The sequence below is a fragment of the Callorhinus ursinus genome, unplaced genomic scaffold (assembly GCF_003265705.2).
Source record: "Callorhinus ursinus isolate GAN/ISIS: 27379988/994484 unplaced genomic scaffold, GSC_fseal_2.0 scaffold87, whole genome shotgun sequence".
NCBI lineage: Eukaryota > Metazoa > Chordata > Mammalia > Carnivora > Otariidae > Callorhinus > Callorhinus ursinus.
In genome coordinates this window covers 2941524-2954369 of record NW_027397149.1, presented here as the reverse complement: position 1 = coordinate 2954369, position 12846 = coordinate 2941524, and positions in this window count along the sequence as shown.

Below are 12846 nucleotides of genomic sequence, written 5' to 3'. Positions count from 1 at the left end.
TAAAAAAAGGGATTGATAAGGTGTTGTTTGAAAAAGGGAAAAAGAAAAATTCAAAAAAAAACAGTTAAAAAATTAACTTTGAAAAACTAATGAATTATGGTATAAAAGTCATGAATTCTATGTGCAGTATTCCCCTAGCGCTGGAGTTCTCCCATTCTCCTTGGTTGGTAAACTTGGTCTTGGCTTGCTGGCTGTTCGTGCTGATCTTCTGGGGGAGGGGTCTGTTGCCCTGGTTCCCAAACGTCTTTGCCAGGGGCGGAATTGCCCCACCCTTGTGAGTCCCGGCTAAGCAAGCTGCTCCGGTTTGCTCTCAGGAGGTTTTGTTCCCTGCAAGTTGTCGGTACAGCTTTGGAGGACCAGAGTGAAAATGGTGGCCTCCCAATCTCCACCCAGAGGAGCTGAGAACTCGGGGCCCCGCTCCTCAGTGTGCCCCCAGAGAAAAGCAGTCATTCCCATCTCTCAGGTCTCTGGCCGCACTCCATGCTCACCTGGCCCGTGATTGAGCATTTCTATGTCTGGCACCTGACCCCGTGTGGAGTCTCCTAACCCAGCAGATCCCTGCGGTGCGCTTCCGTGCCGCTCCTCCCAGGGGTGGAAGGGGAGTCTCTCCGGCTCTGCTGCTTGTTGGGTCCCTGCTGGAGGAGCAGTGCCCGACTGGGCCGCGGATCAGTTTATGGCAACCCCGAGCTGAAAGCCTGCGCCTCGGCTCCGTCTCTGCAGCCGGCTTCCCCGCTCCGATCCCTGGGAGCTCTGCCGCACTCAGGCACCCCCGGTCTTTCTGTGACCCCGAGGGTTCTGAGACCACACTGTCCTGCGAGGGTTCCACCCCCAGCTTAGCCACTGGAGCGACATCCCTCAGAGGACCTGGCTTCTAAAAGTTCCGATTTTGTGCTCCACGGCTTTATCACTTGCTAGAAGCGGCCGCCAGAGGCCCCCTCCCCCGCCGCCACCCTCCCGAATATCGCCTCGGATTCACTTCTCTGCATGTCCTACCTTCCAGAAGTGGTCGCTTTTCTGTTCAGATTGTTGTTACTATTCTTATCTTCGATCTCCTGTTGAGTTCGTAGGTGTCCAGAATGGTTTGATCCCTATTCAGCTGAATTCCTGAGACCAGACAAAATCCAGGTCTCCTACTCCTCCACCATCTTGCTCTGCCCCCCTCGAGTACTAATATATTTTAAAAGTTCTTCCTCTTAAACTTAAAATTTTAAAGCATTGTCTATGTGTCTCCTATGCTGATTCAGTAGATCTGGGATGATGTGTTAAGTGCACCTCTGCTTAAAAAGCCCTAGGATGGGGAGCGCCTGGGTGGCTCAGTCATTAAGCGGCTGCCTTCGGCTCAGGTCATGGTCCCAGGGTCCTGGGATCGAGCCCCACATTGGGCTCCCTGCTCAGCGGGAAACCTGCTTCTCCCTCTCCCACTCCCCCTGCTTCTGTTCCCTCTCTTGCGGTCTCTCTCTCTCTGTCAAAATAACTAAATAAAATCTTTAAAAAAAAAAAAAAGCCCTAGGATGAGAGTGGTCTCTATAGTAAGCATGTTCTACTCTATAGTAGCCACAGGTTGGCCTTAACTGAACTAATGAACTGGTGTACGTTTAGAGACTTGAGACAAAGTCACACAAATGCAAGCCCACTCATCTCATTGACATAGTTGGAGAAAGTGGTAAATATTGGAGAAGAACCTCACAAAAGACTGTTCTGGGACTCCATCAGTCTCCTCCCTTGGTTGAGGGCCAACAACACACCTGGCTGATCACAGCCTTGGTCAATAAGACTGCATTGTTCATAGGAGAATAGAATGGGGTAGAAATTTCCAGCCCTCCTTCCACCCCATTCCTAGAAGAGAGGGTTCCTATGTGGATTAGACCCAATGGATCATGGTTCAAGAATGTAGAGTGATCAGACATTCTTTCTTCCATGGAACATGTTCTCTTGAATCTGACTTTCCCCTTGGGTTTGGGTTTGCTTTACTGTCTTGTCAACATGTTCATCCACTGCTCTTTCTAAGAGGAAAAAGCTCACTGTCCTCCCTAGCTTTAGAAAGCCAAGCAAGAAGCAGGTAGGGCTTAAGAGCAAGGGAAATCGAGACAATCACCTAGGAATCTCAAGACATGTTCCTGGTCCCCAATTTGAGGAGGTGGTTTACCCTTATGCTGGGCTTTCTCAGCTCTGTGCAGAACAGAATAATTAAGGGTTAACCATGCAGAATCCAACACATCCAAATGACCTGGGTGTTCCCTAGCCCCACTCAGCAAGAGGGCCTGGGGATCTACCCATTTAAGGAGCTGTCATCCCTAATACCTGAGCCAACTATGACCCTGGACGGGGCCACTGAGATAGCTTTACCAGTAAGGTAGGGACTAGAATCAGTTTGGTGGTCATAGGTCTGGTGTCTTTGTGCCTGGGGTGTGTCCTCAGCACCAAGAATTTAGCAAGCCATAGGCTCCCTCACCCACACAAATAAATAAACCTGGGAATCCTGAACCCATACTGACTGGCTGACCATCTCCTTCATATGAGGGACAGGCATCAGTGTTGCTAGGCATCAGTGGATTTCCTAATTTGAATCAGACTGAAAGTCCAAAGCCAGGATGCTGTCAGCCAACTTGACATTGAATATCTCAGGTTGTGGTCCTCACTCCTAAGACTCAACACTCTGAATACTGATGTCTCACAGTCAAACCCAGGATCGGATTTCTTCCCATTCATTCACAACCCCTACCACTGGCTACCTTCATCTCTCCCACCTCCCAGCAGTTAAAGCTGAGACCACTCACAAACACTCAGGTTACCCAGATAGAATAATCTCTCCCCCCCCCAGAAAGCTGCAGACTGTTCATTCCTGATGCCTCTAGCACTTGCTCTTCCTTCTCTTCGTCCCAGGAGCTGGAACCATCAAGCTGCCCAGATGGAAGTTTTCTCCTAGATGCGTCCTATAGAGTGCAGCCTCGCATGGGGAAGCTGACACAATGTCTTCAAACATTTTTAATTGCCCTGTCAAACTGACAATTATAGGACTAATTATTGAAGAGACAATACCAGATACACTGACTGAATCAAGTGTCAACTGAGTTTTTATGTAATTATGCAATTTAATGAATTGAAGGCTGCAGTAATGGACGATTTCTGGTTAATTAGGAACTCCCTTTATGCTAATAATGCCATTTATTTTCGACTCACGGTATTTATTTTCAGCGTCTAAAGCATTGGACCCGTCTTCCTCTGACACTGGCATGTTGAGTGTTTTTCAGAGGGTTTGGCTGCCAATTGTGTTATTTATAGGCAGCAGACTTCTTCCATTCACTGACTAAAGAGCTCCAACCGGCTCCTATTATATTACAAGCATCTCATTTCAGACCTAGAGTTTAATGGGTGCTGGATGAGGTTCTGTGTCTTCCTTTTCCTGAGATCTAAAAGAGAGAAACGTAAGAGACTAAGGCAGATGGTCCTCAAGGTGCACCCCATCAAGGTCAACTTATGCAAAGGGGCAAGAGTTAACCTTTTGTGCTTTATTCTGATTCCCCAATGCTCCTGATCTCCATGGATTGCTTTCCTAGCACTGTAGAGCAGTGGTTTTCAAGGCGGGGCAATTTGGGTCCCCAGGGGTCAGTTGGCAATGCCTGGATTGTCTGGCATGTCTGGTTGTCCCAGCTGAGAGCTTGCTAGTGGCATCTAGTGGGTAGAAGCCAGGGCTGCTCCTGAACATTCTACAGTTCACAAGACAGCCCCACAACAAAGAATGATCTTGCCCCAAATGTCAATAGGGCTGAGGTTGAGAAACACTAGCATAGAGTATCAGTAATCAAGAAGCGAGTGGATTTTTGCCATGCCAGCTTCACAGAGGAAAACAAATATTTCGCAGCATCTAAAACATGATAGAACCGTCAAGAGTATGTGAAGTTGGTTCCATAAATTGTGAAACATGAGCCACTGTTATGTTTGTTCTGCAACGTATAAAAACTTGGAGATTTTTTTTTATGAAAAAAGAAAAGCAACGAGCACTCTCTCTTGGAAGAAGCCAGGGTCCTTGCCTTAACCTTTGGTCTCCAAACACCCACCAACACAGACTTGTCTGTGACAGCATTGTTCATAGTCTGGAGCAAAGAGAGAAAACAAAGGAAGAATGTGGTCAGATTTTTGTAATGCTAAATTTAGCCAACTTTTCATTTTAAGACTGTATCTTTTCCTGATTTTCCAGAAGACGTATTGTGTTTTTGCCTGGAGAGTATCCTCTTTTTCTCACTTTTCTTTTTTAAGATTTTATCTATTTACTTGAGAGAGAGCAAGAGAGAGAGCACAGAGGGAGAGGGGGAAGAGACTCCCTGCTGAGCAGAGAGCCCTGTGCAGGGCTTGATCCCAGGACCCCAAGATCATGACCTGAGCAGAAGGCAGATGCTTAACTGACTGAGCCACCCAGGTGCCCCTCACTTTTCTTTTTAATGAATGAATTATCCCTCATTCATTTTCTGTCTGTTGGATGGGTGCTGCACTTACTCCTATAATCCATGGTGGGTTTAAGATCCATGTTATTAGCCAGCCGTGAAAGACCCAGGAGTCTACATGGGACTAATGATGGGGTGAGTGGATCCTACTCTCATCTGCCAGGATGGAGCTGGAAATGATGAGCACCTGCAGCTGAATGAAGCCATCTTTCTACCCCAAGGATGTTACTTGCCCAAGATGTGTAGTTAGCACAAGGAAGGTAAAGAAGAAGGAGGTGGGAAGAGGAAAGAGAAAGAGAAAATTATATCATATCATATTTTATTTGAGGTTCCAGCCATTCCTATAGCCTGACAGTTGCCCAACTCTTCAGTGTCATGGATCAATGAATTACCCTTTGGGTGAGCATCACCTCCTCATTCTCCTTTGGCTCATCCACCTTTGCTGAGCCCCTAGGCTGAACCCTGCTTCTCAGGGTTCTATCAAAGGTCCTCCTCTGTCCCCACTGTTCCCCTTCTTCAGTGAGGTTCTGTCCTCACCTCTTTCCTCAGCTACCATCATGTGTTGAGAACTCCCCCTCTCATGTCCTTAGGCTTCATCTCTGTCCAAATATCATCACTGCCTACGAGACATTGCCCATGGAAGTCCCACCAACACACAAAGTCCACCAGACAGCTGCACCCCTCACCTTCTCTCCACCCTTTCTTGCCCCAAAGGTTTTGTCCCATGGATAGCACTCTCATCCACCAGGGACCCAGGTCAGGACATGGGTGCCCTTCTCCCTGAAATCTTCCCTTTCTGCACCTATGATGTCTTGACTCTGCCACCACCTTTGCCCTTTACTCCTTCATCCCTACCCCCCCTTACTCTTTTTCATATTATATTCTTCATCCACACCAAACATGCACTCCTCCCTGCAACCATGCTTCCAGGTCTGCTGGCAATGCCTTCTTATCCCCTCTTCCCGGAAGCCTTCCCAGGCACCCCAGCATGGCTTAGGTGTTTCTGCATTATACTTCCAGCACACATCTCTTTTCATTGAAATTATTTACTTGGGTAATAACTACAGTTACTGAGCTTCCTATATATCAAACAGTTTACCCCCATTCTCCTTCATGTTCCTGACATTTCCTCAAAGGGAGACATTAAGAAGTCCATTCCACAGACGAGGAAAATTAGATGAGAGAGCTTGAATCAGTTGTTCAAAGTTGGGAGGCAGGAAAGAAGCAGGATGGGGATCTAATCCAGGCAGATATTGACCACACCACCTGCTATTCAGCCTCCTGACTTGAAAAACTGGGTCTCTGTGGAGTCTGTAACTGCCATCTCGGGGTCCACCAGCCAGGAATGCCACACATCGGGTGTCAGTGAATGCCAGGACTGGTTTAATTAATGTTTTGTTTTGTTTTGTTTTCCTTCTGCAAAAGGAAGTGTTGGGTCACAGTCAACTTTCAAATTCTGTGACACGGTAGTTCTAACAAATCCTATCCAGTTAATAACCTGCAAAAATAAGTGACTCATCTGTTTCTGTCCTTGTATCAGTCATTTCCCATCTAAAAACAACTTGATCATGTGCAGTTTGCATTGTCCAAGGAGAGATGCAAAATGAATCAAGCTCTTAGAAATCACTTTCCCTGCCTTCATGCCTTCCCACCTCAAAAGTCTCCATCAATGAAATAAACGGTACTCAAAGTTCCAAATCACCTGGCCCTCCTCTGGCCAACACCCCATCCTGCTTTAAAAAAAAAAAGGCACAGAGAACAAAAACCCTAACATCTCTGACAAAAACTGGAGTAAAGTAATGTTTGCTTGCTAGATTGGCACCGTCTTCTTTTCTAACACTGGATTCAGTGCAGATCTAATTAGCTGGGCTCAGACCAGAAGAGAGAATTTGAATTGCATGGTTTGCCCCTTCTCAGAATTGCACGGCAACAAACCCATCTGTAATGAGGGTGACAATTATGATATATTGCATGTTAATGAGCCAACCGGATCCAAGTGTAGAGAATATTGGGATATTAGCCGCAGGGGCTAATGGGAAGTGGAGAAGCCCAAGGCGGATGGGATAGGGAATTCCAGATAGGTCAAATCCTAGTGCTTCTCCCAAGGATATAGACCCATGGTATCCATATTCATGGACCAAGTTTCCCTACTGTCTGGGACTCTAGTCCCGCCAACATCCAATCTGATGTTGCCCACAGTAATTAGTGGATAAAGACAGCAGGGGCCCAGGTGACGGGGGGCACTCAAAGTCTGGTTTGTGTGGGGAGATCAGAACTCCTGTTCATTTATAGCACAACTGCAGCAAATGGTGAGGAGAACCGGAAACACAGTCCGACACCCTAGAGGGAAGAGCCTGGCAAAATCCAGAGACAATAGTAGAACGCAAGTCGGAGGGATGAAAGCACAGGGTAGCAATTGAGTCCCAGTGGACAAGCAAACATGCAGGCAGGGAAATAAGGCCAAGGTGACAGAGCAGGGGCCAAGGAAGGCAGGGCAAGGGTAGCAAGCTCCAGTGCCCTTGGAGGCCAGGGAATGATTCTCAGTGGGTCAGGCAACCCCATGGAAACTGGTGACCTGGGAAGTGCATGTCCCGAGGAAAGGACCAGCTCCAGCCCACTGTGACCAAGTGGGAATAGGACTCCCAACATTTGCAGGTCTCCCATTTTTTTCAAGAGAAGCCAGAAATACAGCATCTGTATGAAAACCCCACACATTTGAAATGTTGGCAACTGGTTTCGTGTATTTTAAGACACATTGTAGACCAAACAAAATTGTCTGCAGGCCAAACACGAAGCCAGAAGCTTCTGTTAGAGACTTTGGGGGTAAGGGCTCGTCAGAGCTCTCGGTGCTGCTCCGGGCACAGGGGGCATCAGCCCCGCAGTGACAGTACCCGTATCAGAAGGGACACCTGATAATCACTAAGGATTCTGACAGCTAGCCTCTACTGGGGGTACAAGGGCCACGAGCATCCTCAGATGAGTCTTCAGTGACTTCAGAAATGTAAGCTGGCAAGGCTGTCCCTGAGTCAGAACCCACGGAGTTAAGGAAAGGGATATTGGGGAAACTGGTACAGTGTGTGCAACACCAGAGCAGGAGGACTTGCTCATGACCGCCACTCAAAAATTAATAAATAACTGTCGTAGAGTCTGAAGGCCTCCACCCACATCCCCTTACCACTCACCCCACTCCCCACTGTTGAGCAGGTGCAAGGGGTCCCGTTCCACATTCCCGTGTAGGCACATGGGTCACTGCTCACCACCTGCTTCCTAGAATCTCCTCCCAAATAAACTTCCGTGCACCCACATCCTTGTCTCAGGGTTGCTCCTAAACCAGCATCAGGCAGTAGGTCTCAAGTGTGAGGATGCTCTCTTAGAGGCAGTGGGTTGATTCCATGGCTGGTGTCAATGATTCTGTGGATTGCAGGGGAAGTTCTTGAAACAAGGGACTGGATATCTTACATTTTTCTGGGGCATCCCAAGCATAAATCCTGGGTTTTAATGTTTTTTGGGGATCCTAAGAGTAAATTCTAGGTTTAATTCTCTCAACCCTGAAGAATCTTCTTGATGCAATGATTTGGTTAAATCTTCCCCTCTCTGAGGAATAGCTGAGCCAGTAGCATATAGCAGACTATTTTTAGGTATTTGTGCCTCTGGTTTTTGTGTAAGTGAATGCTTGAGTACATCAGGGAAGATCTTGCTTGAAAGAACCTGAACTGATCTCTTCTGTAAAGGGCTAGAGACACTGGTTAGGCAAAGAAGTCCTCTTCAAGGTATTGAACTTTACATAATCTGCGATAGGATAAGGTTCATCAGTTAGGACTGGTCACTGTCACCCATCACTTCCCTGGACTCAGCTGACCTGCAGAGAGGAAAGAAAAGCCCTCTGCGGAAGCCAGGTTCTGTCACAAGTCCATCTGTCCCCTCAAAGACTGTGTAGTCAGGGGTTCCACAGAGTTTGAACAAACTTAGTTTTCTGATCTCCTTCTGAGCTCATGTAAGAGATTTCAGAGGTGGGCATCCTAGGAGGGGGCTGGTGGCAGCAGGCAACATGGAGAGAGGGTGGCCAGAGCAGAGAGGAAGAGCAGAACACCCGTGGGGACAGACAGAAGACCCCCAACTCAGAGCATCTGAGCTAGTCAGTGTGGGTGCGAATTCCCCGTGCACTGGCCTGGCACAAGGGGAGCAAACTGTATAGTCTGTGAGATTGCTGTGCACTCTCTCACGCACACTCCATACACTCACACCACACACATTCACCACACACACACATCAGACACACTTCACAACTCTCTCTCACACACACATTCACCACATGCACACACCAGACACACTCCACACCTCTCTCTCTCACACACACCATTCACCACACACACACACATTCACCACACACACATCAGACACACTCCACACTTCTCTCTCTCACACATACCATTCACCACACACAAACACACACATTCACCACACACACATCAGACACACTCCACACCTCTCTCTCTCACACACAATACAGACTTCACACCTCTTTCTCACACACACACACACATTCACCACACACACACATCAGACACACTCCACAACTCTCTCTCTCACACACACACACAATACAGACGCACACTACACTTCTCTCTCACACACACACACATTCACCACACACACATTTATCACATGCACACACCAGGCACACTCCACACCTCTCCCTCACACACACATTCACCACCTGCACACATCAGACACACACATCTCTCTCTCTCATACACACACACAATACAGACACACACTACACCTCCTCTGTCACACAAACATACATCAGACACACCTCTTTCTCTCTCTCACACACACACACACCATACTCCACAACTCTCTCTCACACACACACACAATACAGACACACACACCTCTCTCTCACACACACACACACCACACACCCACATTCACCACACATACTCACGCACACATCACACACACTCCACATCTCTCTCTCACACAGACTCACATTCACCACACACACTTGCACACACACACACATCAGACACACTCCACACACATTACTTACACACACATTCACATCACACACATCACAGACACACTCCACACACCTCTCTTTCCCACATGCACACACACATACACACATGCACAGAGTTGCCACAGTCACCCGCACAAGCCCCTGCCACACACTAAGAGGAAGACAGAATGAGAAAACTGTTTTCCAGTCTCAGACACAAGCTGTGACAACAGTAACAAGGGCACAGGAAGCAGGTTCCAGGATAGTGGGTAGGAAACCAAGGGCATACTTCTACCACCCTCATGTTGGGGTCCTGTAACCAGAATCCAAATCTAAAGATCCTGTCAGGCCCAGGACATGCCAAGCAGCAATAGTAGGAGGGTCCTGCCTCTGTTTACACCACCTTTATCCCAGCCCCATCCCACAGATGGGACAGAAAGTGACACTATCTACTACCCCTTTGTTACCATGTATCCTGGCATCTCACACTCCCCCACCCCGCCATAGAGTCCTGCCATCTTCCCAATGCCCAATTCCTACAGGAGACAGACACATTTCCACACTCCCCACTTCATCACCGGATAGCTGAAAAGCTCCAAAATGAAATCCTTCACAAGGATTGAAAACAGGTGGTACAGACAGCCACCTGACGGAAGGAATTCTTGAGGCAGGGCCCAGGAAACGTATTGATCATAACCTTTCTGGAAGCAGAATGAGAAGGAGAACTTTCTGTTTCCAATTACACAAAGTGATGCAAGTGAAATGCTGGTGAGCATTGTCCATCTGCTTCTCTGTTCAGCCCCCCACCTCTGAGGATGCACGAAACCTTCAAGAAGAGACCACATGTTCTCATCTGCCTTCTCTGCTGCTACCTGAGTCAGAAAGTTCATTTCCAACAGTGGGAGCTAAGCCATGGGTAACTTCCTCTTCTTTCCTCTTTCTAGAACATTTCTCTCTCCAGGATGGAGGATAACGCTGAGTGTATCTCTCCATACTGCCTCCTCATTCTTCTCCCTCTTTCCCTTCTGCACACCACAGTGCAAAGCCAGAGTCGGGGCCATTATGAGGCCATTATATAGAAGCCTGTGGCAACTGCCTGGCCCAGAAGCCGCAAAGGCTGAGCTGATTCTCATGAGCCTGCAGAAATTATGCAGGGAGACAGAAGAGGACCAGAGGAAGTGCTGTAGTCTTTGAGCATGGACAGTGCAGGGGAACCTAAGAAAGGAACATCAGGCAGGTAGATGAGAGTGGGACCATTTGAGGTAAAGAGTTGCTTGTCACTGGAACTGTGTGAGCAGAGTTGGGAGAACCCTGGATGTCAAGATACTGTGATTATATCTGCTTTGGATGCATCACCGTTCCCAGTCAGAGGTTCTCAAATAGGACCGTGCACCAGCATCTTCTAGAAAGATGTGATATTTACACCTGCACATCCGGCTGCTCATCAGAATCTCTGGTAGTCAGACCTGAGATTTTGTGATATTTTTCTGCTTCTCAAGTAATTCCACTGTAGCTGGTCCCTTGGGTGATTCCTAAAGTTTTCTTCCTACCTGGATATCCTATGCATTGAGTCACTGCATGATCTTGTATTTAGTGGAATCATGTGAGATTGCTTTTTGTAGGCAATATTATGGGATTCAATAAGATTCTAGCCTTGAACATGGAGATTTCCTCCTTTGCAAAATGAAGAATGTTGGACTGGGTATCAAACACTATTTTAGGTACAGAACTCTTTCTTCAAACAAAATCAGAGGTCTGCCATTTCCAGCACAATTTAAGAGGTGATAACTTGAAAACCTTCATGGAATAAAACACTTAGAAATGAGGGATAAATATGATGACCATCCTTTGACATGCATGCCAAGCTCACAAAAAAGTAAAAGGAGTCCGGGGTGGTGGATGGGGACAGTATACAAGTTGGGAGAGGAGAGAAGAGCTGGACTGATACTGCATTTGTCCCTGGGATGTATGGCTTGTGATAATCAGGGAAGATGGGTTGATGCATGTGTGGAGACTAGAGATGAGGCTTTGGGCAAAGGAAGGAAGGGGACTGGACCACAAATGCATGCCTAAAATAGGAGAAGTCAAGGGGCTACATCCCAGAGAAGACATGACCCAGAACGAAACTACCCACCAGCATAGGGAGATGACAAGGACACTTCCATGTCTTCCCCTCACAGAGGTTTGGGTCTGAGTTTACCCTGGACTCCCATGCTGATCAATTAACATTAAAACCAGCCCCAGGTTGCTGCTATCCCTGGACAACCTGAAAGACGTAAAAATAATACTGCTCTGGGAAGACACATCACCACATTAGACCATATAGGACTCCCACAGATAAAGCTCTGTTGAAGATAAGTTCCCAATCCAACAATCACAGTATGAAAAGAAAACAATGCACCATGAGCAAAAGTCAGCAGACACTAGAACCATCAAGATTATATACCCAATAATGGAAACTGGTGCAGCCACCATGGAAAACAGTATGGAGGTTCCTCAAAACATTAAAAATAAAAATAGAGCTACCATAGGACTCAGCGATTCCACCTCTGGGTATATATCCAATGGAAATAAAATCACTATCTCAAAAAGACATCAGCACCTCATATTCATTGCAGTATTATTTACAATAGTCAAGACATAGAAACAACCCAAGTGTCCAATCATGAATGAATAAAGGAAATGTGACACACACACACACACACACACACACACACACATACACACACACGGGAATATTCATCCACAAAAAGAGGAAATCCAGCCATTTGCGACAACACGGATGGACCTTTAGGGTATTATGCTAAATAAAATAAGACAGAGAAAGACCAATACTATATGATCTCATTTATATGTGTAATCTAGAAAATCCAAACTCATAGATACAGACAACATATTGGTGACTGCCAGAGGCAGGGGGTGGGAGAAATGGATGAAGGGGTTCAAGAGGTATAAACTTCCAGTTATAAGACACATAAGTTATGGGAAAGTCATGTACAGCATGGCAACTATAATTTGTAATATCATATCATATATTTGAAGCTTCCTAAGAGAGTAAATCTTAAAAGTTTTCACCATAAGAAAAAAAACTGTAACTATGTGAGGTGATGGATGTTAATGGTACTTATTGTAGTGATTATTTTACAATATATACATATGTCAAAACATTATGTTGTACACCTTGGACTAATACAATATTATGTGTCAATTATATCTCAATAAAAATGAAAAAATTAAGAATAAAAGTTAAAAAAAAGATTATGTGCCGAAGAACTTTAATTTTATTATTATTATTATTTCTTTTTTAGAGAGAAAGAGGGGCAGAGGGAGAGAGAGAATCCCAAGTAGACTCCATGCCCAGTGCAGAGCCTGATGTGGGGCTTGATCTCACGACCCTGAGAT